The sequence below is a fragment of the Plectropomus leopardus genome, chromosome 9 (assembly GCF_008729295.1).
Source record: "Plectropomus leopardus isolate mb chromosome 9, YSFRI_Pleo_2.0, whole genome shotgun sequence".
In the NCBI taxonomy this organism is placed as follows: domain Eukaryota; kingdom Metazoa; phylum Chordata; class Actinopteri; order Perciformes; family Serranidae; genus Plectropomus; species Plectropomus leopardus.
This window is the reverse complement of record NC_056471.1, coordinates 29458699-29471940: the sequence shown is the minus strand read 5'-3', so window position 1 is coordinate 29471940 and position 13242 is coordinate 29458699.

Below are 13242 nucleotides of genomic sequence, written 5' to 3'. Positions count from 1 at the left end.
AACGGCCACATCAAACAGCGACAGAGAAACCGTTAGTCGGTAACGGAAGCTAACTTAGCATGCTAGCGTTAGCTTTCTCGTCACGACACTAAACTCAGAAAAATTTAAATTAACGAACACAAAACTCAACAGAAACTCTCACAAGACGAATCGGATGTTACACAACACAAGTTACAACAGTTTGGTCATGTTAAAATCATAAATACTACATTTGTTTATCAACTTATTTTAACGGCGCTCGGCTTAATGATGACTCACCTCCGTCCATTAAGGGCTTTGACCGGAGCGCGCACGGACGTGCCTACGTCACTCTACGTCATGTCATAGTACACAGAGGAAGGACATAATAAAACAAAAAACAACAAAAACAAATCACATGATCCAACAAAAAGGGGTGTTTTTGTGTCGAGTATATTCTTTTTGGCAACACTGCCACTTCCTATTGGTCAGTCGGATCAGCATTTTGGGGGGATGATTTATGGCCATTTTTATGGCCAACAAACAAAACAAACAAAAAAGGCCAATGCACTTGTTTGCAACTGGTGGCGCCCCCTATTGAGTGATTTAAGAAATAATGCCACACAAGTGGTTCAACATTATTATTTAACATATCCTGCAAGTTTTGTAATGATAGGACACACACTTTTTGAATTATAGTCTGATTTGTTTTCCACATTTGTGGTGCCCCACAGTAATCATTCTGAGGACAACTTACAGAATTTGTTGCTACCACTTAAGCAGACAGCTCCTGCCAAATTTGTGATGCTTGGCTCAAAGGTTAAGGAGATAGGTGTATTTATGTGCGGAGCCATGCCCGCTCTTAAGTTCACAGCTCAATATCTTCAAAACACAATGAGATGTCAATAAGGTTCTGATAACTTATAATTAGCTGACCTAGGCTGACACAGAGCAACATTATTATTTGTTTGGAGGTGTGTTTGAGACACCTAATGTGTCAGAATAAAATATTGACAGCCCTCCTCCAACTCCTGAGGGAAACTAGAAATGCTCCAGTATATTCACCATCTGGTCACTAATTTTGTCTGTGTGCAGTTTGTTGCTCATCAGGAACATATAACAGATTTATTAGAGATGCTGAAACTCACAACCTGCAAAAAAAAGTGGAGAGTGGAGCTGCAGACTGAGGAGAACTCCATAGTCTGACAGTAATCTCTGTAGGTTCATCGCTACAAGTGACACCATCCATATTGATTAGTTCAGTTTCAATTAAAGCCACTTCACTCTGATGCAAAATCTAGTTTTGGCATAAAAAAGTCCTCCTCATTGATTTTAACATTATCGAGGACCTACTTTAAATACAGAAGTACACACATTATGCAAAATATCTGACTGGCTAACAAATTTCTACTGTTTACAAGCACTTAAAATTTCAACTACACCCATTGTTTCTGTTTTTTTTTTTCATTATTTCTGCAGTATCTTCTTTTGCAACATTTGCCGCAAATGTTGCGTTATTCCCCAATATATGAATGTTGAAATTTTAATTTACAAGTTTTGTACAACTTGGCACTTTGACAACTCTAAAGATTTATTGCACCTCAGTGCAGAGGATTAAAAACACAGGACTGGTCAAGAAAAACTGACGAAACAAATCACTGAGGGGGTTGTCCCATGGTTTTTGTGATGCTGCTGTGCTGAGGAAGCATGCATAAATAATGTGACATTATAAAATCATTTATGAAGCCATGTGTTGAAAAACTTGAAACAATAGCAGAGACCCAGGATCAGTGATTTGGCAACACTGAGCTTGAGACCTTCCAGACAGAGACATTACGAGGAGACACTACAAAGTTTTTTCTCATGCTGGTTAATTTAGAAATTTTAAGGCTTTTACCTTCAGACTTGCGGAATAATAAGATCCAAAATATATTTCATTTTAGTTCAGACAAATAATTGTCTTAGTGTAAGCAATCAACAGAATTTTTCTGTTGATATCTATTAGTTTTTTTTTGTTTTACCTTATTGACTGGTATTGTTTTATCTTTGGTCCAAAAATGTATAGAATTTTACAATATGTGTCTTTAAAGATCATTTTCACATACTCTGAACTAAAAAAAAATCTCCATTCAGTAGCACCTAAACACAACAAAGTTTCAGTTTGATCCTGTCAAAATTCGGACTTTTTGTTTTTTTAAAGATACGAGGAGTTTGTTATATATCATACATAGCCTGATTAAAAAGATTTTTTTCCCCTAAAAACATGATGAAAATGAATTTTTTAAATGGATGTTCACAGTATTTTCTGATTGATAGAATGAAAAGAAAAAAAATCCAGAATTTCATCTTTAAAAAACGCTGACTTCAGTATGTCAACAGAATAAAACAAGTATTTTGAACCTGGTTATATGTATTTTTTGTGGAAGTATATGTAAATAGGAGTATTTTAATTATATAATGCCTCAATATATATACATGACATTTAAAAAAATAGTAATTTTAAAAATGGCCTAAATATACATAATCAGCTGGGGACGTTTTGCTGTGATTTCTTTTAGTTATGATGCAAAATCCTTTTACAAATCCTGTGTGCAGCATTTGAAAAATAACAGCACACACTCAGGACTGGCCACACGGACACTGACCTTGAGCCCCGACAGACAGAGGATTCAAAGTTTTAAAACTTTGTTGTTGCAGGTCACAATGGTGAACAGCATCTCAAGTTTAAGTAAAATCTATGCAGTCATGTTACAGATTTCAGGATTACAGAACTGTGTGAATTAATAAGAACAATTTGCAATTTAATTTTATGTAAAAAGAATTAAGTACAGACAGAAAAAATCCTCAAATAGAGAATACAGATGTTTTTCAATTGTGACTTTGAGAAAGAATACACATTTCAGATGTCTGTTTCTTCCGAGCAGTTAGTTTTCACACATTAAACACTAGGTGCTGCTATAAGACTGTGAAGCTGATGTCACAGCTGTGAGCTACAGCTCCCCATTATTTTGCTGCCGTTTCTATCTGCGCGTTGTGCCAAAGCCACGAGTCATCCCCAACTCTCATGAATAATACAAGCAAGATGGCCCTGGCTCTCCTGTCAGTGTGGTGAAGCCCCCGATCTGTCACACTCACCTGGATATGACACACACTCCTGCTACGGGGAATAAATGCTTGGTTTGTCTAGTCTGACATCTGCACGCACACACACACACACACACACACACACACACACACACACACACACACACACACACACACACACACACACAGACACAGACACAGACACACAGACACACAGACACACACACTTTTTTGTTTGAGATGTTTGGGTGATTGGAGTCAGTGAGGCTGACCGAGCTCGCTTCTCCTCGAGAGCTGGGTGACGTAGCGAGGAACACACAATAATTATGTCCCGCTGTCTGGTTCAGACCTGGGAGAGACATCCTGCGGGTTTCTGACAGTCGACAAACACAAAATTATGAGTACAGCGCGGCTATCTGTGGTAGGTCGAGTGTCTGCCAGCAGCCCAGCGGCTCGCGGTGTGAAGTAAACACAATAATGACTGCGGCAGTGGCGCAGTTAGAGGTGTGAGTGGAGGTGGTCAGTCAGAGGTGTGATGAGATGATTGAAAGGTCACTGGTTGGGATGCAGGACCAGGAGCTTGGAAAACCCCAACCGGTGCTCCCAACTTGGTTACCATGGCAACTTGCCAAATTTTCCCCTGCTAGCTGAAAGAGATCATTGATTTCCGTCTTGATGGGGCCATTTTCGCTGTTTCCTTTGTCACCTATTGAGTGTCATTAAAAGAAAACGCACACAAGCTGATGCTGAAGTGCTCTTGAGCAAGGTGTTTAAAGGGACAGTACACCCCAAAATCAAAACTACATATTTCCCCTCTCACCTGTAGTGCTTTTTATCTGTCTATACTGTTTTGGTGTGAGTTGCAGAGTGTTGGAGATATCGGCTGTTGAGATGTCTGCATCTCTCCAGCATAATGGAACTAGATGACACTCAGCTTACAGCGCTCAAAACACCAAAAATAGATTTGAAAAACTCAACAGCAATGTCTCCTTCCAGAAATCATGACCCGGTTACTCAAAATGATCCATAGACCTTTCTGTGTGCAGTTTCATTTAGGGACTATTTTCTTTTTTACACTACAGCCAAACACTATACAGCTCAAAGACAATTTAAAATAATTGCCTTTTTGAGATGTCATAACATACAAAATAAATGGACTGGACAGGATAAAGTTAGAGGGACAGTTCACTCCAAAATCAAAAATACATATTTTTCCTCTTGCTCGTAGTGCTATTTATCCATCTAGATTATTTCGGTAAGAGTTGCAGAGTCTTGGGGAAATCGGTTGAAGAGATGTCTGCCTTCTCTCCAGTGTAGTGGAGCTTGTGGTGCTCAAAATGCCAAAAAAAACTTTTAGTCTATGTTGTAAATGCATAGTATGGGTCCCCAACATTAGGAAACTTTGTTTAAAAAAACCTGTTCTTGGGACTTGTGTGTACCACCTGTTAAACCTGGCTTTATTATACTTAAATACTCAAATGTTAACTTCAAACATTGTTTTATTCATGTGTTTATCATTATAGTACTATTTATTACTAATTTGAAGTTATTTTAATTATTTCAAATACATTAAATATACTGAGTATGTTATGTCTAATCCCCATAAATTCGAATTTCGAATGAACTGTTCCTCAACACCCTAACATACCTAACCGTATATAGTGTTTCGATTTCTATCCTGGAAATGTGTGCACATTGCTGCATATATAGTTTTAATTAAATAATAAATCAATTGCATATTTAAAGATGAAATTTCAGAAAACTTGAACAAAAAAAACATATTGTCTTGTTGATTATTTTAGAGTATCTCTATATAATATCTCCAACACGTTGCAACTCACATCAAAACAATCATAATCAAAAGATTTTAAAAAAGCACTACAGGTAAGAAAAAAACAAGGATTTATGATTATGGAGTCAAGTTTGCTTTTAAAAAGCTGTTCTCTGTCTGTCTGCTGCTCGATAGGTCCACTACTGCGGTTGAAATTGAAATATTACAAAAATGACTAGATGGAGGACTGCAAGCAGGGTGATCACCCATGATCTGAAAAGAAACGCAGCAAAAGTGCCGTCTTGGAAGCTCCTATGGCAGATAAAACTGAGAAAGTGCCATATTTGGTGCCCCAGTGAGCTAGAATACACGCTAAAGTGCCCTCTGGCGTGCCTTTTCAGTGGAGAAAGCGAGCTGCAGTGTCATATGGGACGCCCTGCATGCTAGAAAACTTTCTGTGCACTGGTGTGACACGGCTGGCAGCTGGTGGCTTTTTCACTTTTCATGTCTTGATATATTTCCAACTCTAAGTATGTCTCCACTCTTTCAACAGATGCTGCCGAGGAGCACTAGAGTTTTGGTCACTGTTGTATGCAAAGTACTTAGACCAAAAGGAGTGAATTGTTTTGCTTGAAATGTAAATATTTTGGTCGAAGTTTGTACCTCTCCCACCTCCTCATCACTTATGCATTCATAGACACTTTTGAAGGAGGTGGATTTTCACAGTGACAATATGTGTGACTGAGTCTGGAATCCACATCTTCTACTTTTCAGTGACTGTGAGGAAATAAGAGTCCAGCTACTGTCCCCGCAATAACAAAGTCTATTTCATCTTTTCTTTTTTTCTTTAAATCTCTGTTTGTACCTCTCCATCTCTCTTTTATTCCCAAGATCCTCAACTTGAATATGATTTTAGATGTGAGGTGTGATGTCAAGACAACAGCTGTCACAACTGCCTAAAAATTCACGGCCTCTCAGATATCCAAAATTCAGTGGAAATCACAGATCTGTGGTTTGTTAGTCGAACATGTTACATATAAGCATTGTTTAATCAATTAAATGAGTGTGTCCCAAAGTGAAGCACGTCCACTTTCTACACTGAAATAAAGTTGGCTGTGGGTATTTCTGCAATTTGCTACAAAAGTTAAACTATCTCCGACATTTAGTCTGAGCTTACATCGCAGCAGAAACAAAACGCAACAGATCAGAGCTAAATGTCCACCAGCTAGCTGCTAATGGTCTGCTGTTTCATGTTGCACAGGCACTGCACAATTGCTTGATCAGAACTTTTTCAATAACTACCTGGCGGGGCCAAAACAAGAGTGAAACAAAATAGTAAAATTGCAGATTATAAAACCAAATCAATGAACTAAAATATGCTGTAAAGCTCAAGGACAGAGCAATGTCAGGTGATAGTTCTCTGTAACTTCATCACTACAAGCCACATCTTTCACATCCAAGTAGTCATGTAATCCATTGCTTGGTCTATAACTGACTTGTGTTGTACAAACTATACACTTTAAGACACAAACAATTTGTAAAAACAATGCAAACGTCCAAAAAAAATCAGTTTCTTCTCAGTACGAGCTTGAGATGTGCATTAATTTGTATAAAGGTGTTATCTGGCAGCTTTGTCTTTACCTGACCTGAACTGTACAAACTACACTGCTGAAAACAGTTTAGGAAGAACAATCCCAGAGTCCAAAAACTAGTTTCCTTCTCCTAGGAGCTAGAGATGGGCATTCATTTGTTGACAGGCGATATCACAGCAATTTGAAAGGTTGAACTATGGTGTTGTACCATGAGGAAGGATATGCAGTATGTACCAATACTCATCATACTAATGCTATTGTCAGCACTGCTGCAGTTCAGCTACCATTGTCATTTCTAGCTTAACCCACAGTATTATTTTTTACACAATATCTATAAAAATGAATGTTACCTTGACAATATCTCAAATAACCTGAGTGAAAAGTGAGAGTAGTAAGAATTATTGTTATAGTGACTTACATCACACATCCTGATTGTGTTGAAGGAATCCTCTGAAAGAAATTGAGGAAGACCACGTAGGTCCGCAGCTCTCCTGGTTTGGTTTGCGTCCTCCAGAAAAAATAAGAGTCAGTGAATGCCCAGGCTATAATCCCAACTTTAGCAAACATTATTAGCAAAGTTTTTCTCTATGCTGTGCATACCTATTTTTGAAGACGATGCAGAAATCTACTCGAGGTCAACCTTCTGCTTGATGCAGCTTCGTACAAGCCCAAAAGACCTGGCACCATTGTATAATGTCCTTCCAGGAATGACTCCAGCAGGTCTGTAGTGACAATGATGCAGAACACAGCGCTTAGCTAAAACAGACATAACAAAACAGCAGTGAAAAAGGACATGAGTGAGGGAAAACCAAAACAGCATAGAGCTGTAGTAATAGAAACAAAGACATCACAAATATTGAGGAGTCACCAACAGCTGAAACACAGTGAACAAACAAGAAAACATTTCATATTAACAGACTTTTCCTTTGTAAAAGTTTTACAGGGTTTAATATAGATGATAAAATAGGTGCATTTACTGCAGTTAAGTGTATGTGATTGTGTTGATCAAATGGTCACTGTCCAGTTTTATGCTACAGAAAGTAAGGGTTTATTCCAATGTAAAATGTAACTTGCACTGTAATCACTGTTCCTCTCCTCTGTCATCCTCTCTGCTGATGCTGTAAAACTCACCTGTAAACGGAGGAGCTCAGCCTCGAAGTAACAGTTCAACTTTTGACACTTTTCTGATTAGGTTTAACTAATACTGTAATCAACACCGGTTTACTGAGTTTAACCATATGCAAGTGTATTCTTTCCTCTATTGCATATAATGTCCAGCTGGGTGAAAGTATTAGACAGATATATCATGATAGGATGCATTTGCTTACACACGCAGAGAGAGAGATAAAGCAGCAGACCTCTGTGGACCCGTTTTTTTCCCTCCATAGATTAGGCAAAATTACAGACTACACAGTGCATTCCCAAATGTTTCTAAATATCTAATTGAAAACAAATCTGACAATAAATAAGTGACAATAAATTAAATAATATTCCTGACATCAAAAGTACTGAGTTAAGTTTACAAAGAATGAAAAACATTGTTCATATCTTTCCTCCTCTTTTCTGTCTGTGCTGTTTATGTGAGCCTGCCTGCAAGTAACATTAGAGGGGAGGGGCTGCTTGTCTCAATCAGCAGCGGCATACAAGAGTTTGAAAAGATTTGGATTCATGGCAAACGAAGCTAAACTGTATAATGATACACAACAGCTTTTTGTAAGCTTTTTTGTACCGATTAGCTGCTGAGCAAGAGCGCTGTGCATGTGTGTGTGGACAGTGTGTGTAATATGTCCCCATAGTGGTGCTAATACAGGAACACACACACATGCACACACACGGAGGACAGAGAGGTAGACTAGATGCATACCTGGGGGAAATATGGTAAAAATCCCGAACACGCTTTGTCTGTGTAACTTTAGATAAAACATCATGGAGGGGCAGCTGGTTGTGTGTCAAAGATGTCACAAACACAGACAAAAATGGGCAAAGGCCACGAGAAAATGCTAATTAGTTTTGAGTTGTAGCTATCTCTACAGCAGGCTCAGAATGATTAAGGTTTATTAGCAATTTATAAATAATCACAAAACGACATTATTGAATTAACTTTCTTACTTACTGGTAAATATAAATCTTCCATCTTTTCTTCGCCCTCATTTTAGCTGGTTTACCAATTAGCTTAACTAAGCTAATGCTAACAGACGCTAGCAAACTATGGTAGTTAGTTAAAACAAATATTGCAGACACATTTAAAACTAACTCAAGTGCTTAAAGTATACTTTTGCAAGTTTTTTTGCATCTATAAATAACATGTCTGGTGAAAATGAAGTATGTCCACTGCCAGTAATGGATGATTTTCAGGCATCCAGGCCAGGCATTTAGTCTTTCCAAGCACAACGTAGCATTATATAGTTAACTATTGAAATTAAAACATCCAAACATGGAGCCAGACAATTAAACATTTTAATATAAAGTTAATTTAAACTCACCTCCTGGTGTTGCCTCTGCAGACATATAGTCCACTGTATAAGGGTTCCCGCAGGTTAACCTGTATTGCTCCGCCTCTAGTGGAAGGTCTTTGTCAGGTACAGAGTGCCTCCGCGGGGGGCAATAGTGCTTTCTCATTCATCTCAAAGTGCCCCTTTTTTAGTATGAATTCAAATATTTGACTTATCCTCAGAGTATAGCAATTATTATGTCCTTGCTTCAACCTTAAAATCAGTTTAAAGGGGAGTTTATTTCAAACTCAAATACAGCCACAGCATTTTTTGTTGTTGCTCCAAACCCTCTTCTCCTGCCCTTTTTCTTGTCTCTTTTCTCTACAGATAACTTGCAAAAGCTTGTTAAGTCAACTTGAACAAAGTTTCATATAGTCAAGACAATGAATTGAATTAATGTAAGTTTACCTTTTAATAACTAGAACAGGCTTGTTCAAAATCCAAAACTCCAAGAGAAACAGTAAGTGGACATAACTAAATGAGGCTGTAATAGAGTAGTGAAGGGATGAGGGATTTTTGTAGGCCAATTAGGAAATTACCATTGCACTGGTTCTGTTGTCAAAAAACGAATGGGATTTTCGATAATTGCCAAAAATAGGCTCTCTGATGAACACAAGTTTAAGAGACTTACATGTTGTGTTCAGCACCATAATCTTCAGAGACAAACACTATTTTTGTGTGTCTCAAAACGTAAATGAAATTGCCAGAAGTAAAAAGCTATTGTTAGGCTATACACAAACTACATTGTGGTTGCACAACTAAAATGTCACAACTACAAACACTGAAAAAACATGTTAAAACACAATCGAAAATTAATTCTAAACAGATAAATGTACAAGTTTAAGTGTGACTCTGTAAAGCTGTAAAGGCGGGCAAATGGGTTTAATGAGATTCTGTGTCTGTGTGATGACGTCTAATGTCCCCAACAAACACTGTGGTCCCATTTACCCACTTGTTAACAACTGCCTTTTTTTAAGATGAGTAAAACCTTAAATGTTCAAAAATCAGGTTTAAGCAGACATGTTTTATGTTGCAGGACAAAACATCTAACTATCTTTAGCCAGAACACTTTTGCCAGATTGTTGTTAGTTTTGCTAAAATGTCAGAAAGTTGCTGTCAACTTGGGTGCAGAAACTGATGAAGAGCAGAATTTCACCTCTGGGAAATAGTTTACTGTAACTCTCCTATAACTAAAGGACACATAGGTTGGGTAAACACAGGGCTGGAGACGTGGTTTTCCAAGTGTACAAAAAAAAGATTACAATTTATTACCAAAAAATAATCACAACATACAGTGAGCACAAACAAAAAAAATGATACCAGGCACGGTCAGTTAGCTCCAGTCAACATGCATTACCTCCAAGGCCAAGACCCTGTTCAGGCTGGGGCCTTCCACAGCAACAGCAGCCAACTGGGGTTTGGGGTCCAAAATCTAAATCAAACATTAAGAAAAGCAAAAGCGAAACACAAACCAAAATTAAACTCAGCCAAAGGGGAAACCACCTCAGGAGGGCTTGTTGCGAGTAGGGGGTCCCACAGCTTAGTAACAGGGACACACTAAAAAGAACAAAAACACAGAGTTACAATATGGCCATTCACAGTTTAGGAGGCAACAATTTCTCATTAAAAACAGCATGAATTTTCCTGCTAATACTGCACACAAATCAGTTCAGAAAGAGAAAAAAACAGAAACACAATACCATGAAAATAACCAAACTACTAAATCAGGATTAAGCAACCTGTAGAAATAAAGTAATTCGTAACCAAAGCAAAACCACAAATTACTAATGCACAAATTAATCAGTTGTTTCACTGTAATAAAAAAGAAAAAGGTAAGTGGACACACCAAACAGAAAATTAATGCGACCGCCCACGTCGTTGAACAAAAGCAAGCAAACAAAACAATTAAAATAAACTAACCCCTGAACCGCAAAACCAACCAGCGAGGTAAAAACGTAATTGATTAAGTTGCCGGTTGATCGGCAGGGACAGCTAAAACTTTGAGTACAGTGCAGCAAAAAGGTCCGCGAGGAGGGCTAAAGTCGTTAAAAACCAATAAGTCCGTAAATAGTTTGTACGGGAGAACTTTGAGGACCGTGTGGACAACAGTCTGGAGGACAGGACAGCGGTGTCACCGGAAGGTGATTTGGACAGCGGATGTCAGAGTTGCCTCTCACAGCGGCGGGTACACTCGCCCAGGCGGCCGGAGGGTGAAGGCTGCAACCACCGTGGACAACTAAGAGTAAGGCCGACCAATATAGAAAACAAAAAATGTACTTAAAATTTACACCTTTGGAACCCAAAATACAGCCAGACAGTAAATGGAGCAGCCTACCACACCTGTATGAGAGCTGTTTTAATCAGGCGCGTGTGCACAGGAGCGAAACTATAGCACAAATAACGAAATAAACTGACGGTGGAAGAGACAGGTACAGACCTTCCGAGGGTTTCGGAACCGGGTCGGAATAGCGGCTGTAAAGCCACGCCAAAAACCGGATTACGCTGCCAGAAAACACACACCAGGTTCCCCAGGAAAGAGGAAGACGGAAACTCGGAGTAACAATTTCCCGCCCAAACCCAAACAAGCCAACGCCGCCCAGCAGTCAACACAGGTGAGCCTCCTCAGTGCAGCCACAGCAGTCAACACAGGTGAGCCTCCTCAGTGCAGCCACAGCAGTCAACTCAGGTGAGCCTCCTCAGTGCAGCCACAGCAGTCAGCACAGGTGAGCCTCCTCAGTGCAGCCACAGCACAGGGGGGAGGAGAAGAGAGAGCCCAGACTGTGTGCAGGGGGTGAGTAAAGAAACCCATCTTGCCACACTAAGCATCCTTGTTGCATTAAAAAGCCAGATGTTAATGGTATTAGCATGGGAATGAGGCATTAGTCATATTTTCGTTTCTATTTGGTGGACCGACAACAACTCCAGTGGCCTTTAAGAGTTAACATTATGCTAGCTAACTAATTAGCACTCACTGTTTCTTTGTCAAGAGTTTCTGGTCTTTCACCTCCTAAAAAGGAGCATTATCGACAGATTAAGGTTTAAAATAAATATAACTGTGCGTACTGCTGTGTGCTTTCATCCTGGTGGATGTAAGCGTCGCTGAAGTGAAGCTCTGGCAGGAACTTAGCTATTATTAGTGATAGAAATGCTGTGGTGAGTGCTGTAACAGGATTGCAAATGCCCAAAACTTGCTGTTTGTTCGCATATTTTTGAGTTTTTCTTTTTGGAAATGTGATCCAAATATTAATGACATGAAAAAAAAAAGGAAATTTGATGGGTTTGTGCTGCAGTTCAATGGAGTTTCCACTGTCGGATACAGTGTTGGAAAATTGTTTTGCCCTCCAGCTATGAATAATATCTGTGTCTTTACATACAGTCTATGATATGTATGCATCATTCATATGTGTGATAAATCGGCTGAGTGAGGTTCTTTTATTAAAGGAGTGGAGAAAGAGTTTATTACTCACAGTCTGGAGCAGCTTTAACTGACAAAGGCGAAGAAATTAACAGTGAACGAATTATTTCTAGCTAACGTTAGATATAAACCGGTTAACGTCACGTTAGCTACAGTGCTGCAGTGCCCTCTCTTTTCAGAAATTTGATAACTCTGCTGAGTTAAATCCCAGTTAAATGTGACTAAATTAACGTCAGATATATCTATTGTAGTAGAAAGTACAATATTTCCCACTGAAATGTAATGAAGTATAAAGTAGTCCAATTGAATTACGCAAGTAAAGCTACCTCAAATTTTAACTAACAAGCTAGATTACCGGAGTAAATATTGACCAGTATTATTTTATGAGGCAGGGACGCTCATCATTGTGTCATCAGGAACTCCTCTTACATGCAGTACACTCAACTCTTCATATAATTTGTCTTTCAGCTTCAACTTAAAAAATTAAACAAATGTATGTTTTGTGACACGTTGCTGTTGTAACTGCATTTGAGCTGATTGAAAAAGAGCTCTGGACATTCAGGCTGAATATTTAAACATTTGATTAGCACAAGTACTATATGAAGTTACTATATGAATCTCGCAGTTTGAGAAAGCTTGAAGTCCTCCATGTTAAAAAAATCTGCCAGAAACTACACGCCGGCGGGACGATCTGCTCTAGCATCAACCGTGATTGAGTGGTGAAGTTGTGAGTCTATGGGTTTTTTGAATGGGTTTTCGGTAAAATGCCTTAATTAAGGTTTGTGGTTAACACAGGCTAAAGCTATTTTGACATTTTGTTCTGCAACATAAAACGTCCATATAAACCGGATTTTTGAACTTTTGAGGATTTACTCATCTTAAAAAAGGTGGTTGCTAACAAGTGGCTAAATGGGACTACAGTGTTTGTCA